Consider the following 237-nt stretch of genomic DNA (forward strand, 5'->3'; position numbering starts at 1 on the left):
CCGGCAGCATCGCGTGGCGGCGCAAGTGGCGAGAAAATCCGCCCACCTTTCCGCCGCGCTTTCCAACGCCACCACCGCACCACCACCACCACTAGGAGTTGTGTATCCACGCCCGCCCCGGCCTCGGCCTCCCCGCCGGCGCACCACGCTGCCACCCATCCCCTCCCCTCCGCCCGAGCACGGAGAGAGACTGAGAGAGACCGGCACCAGCACCACTGCAGTAGGAGGAGGGAATAA

The sequence above is a fragment of the Triticum dicoccoides genome, chromosome 7A (assembly GCF_002162155.2).
Source record: "Triticum dicoccoides isolate Atlit2015 ecotype Zavitan chromosome 7A, WEW_v2.0, whole genome shotgun sequence".
In the NCBI taxonomy this organism is placed as follows: Eukaryota; Viridiplantae; Streptophyta; class Magnoliopsida; order Poales; family Poaceae; genus Triticum; species Triticum dicoccoides.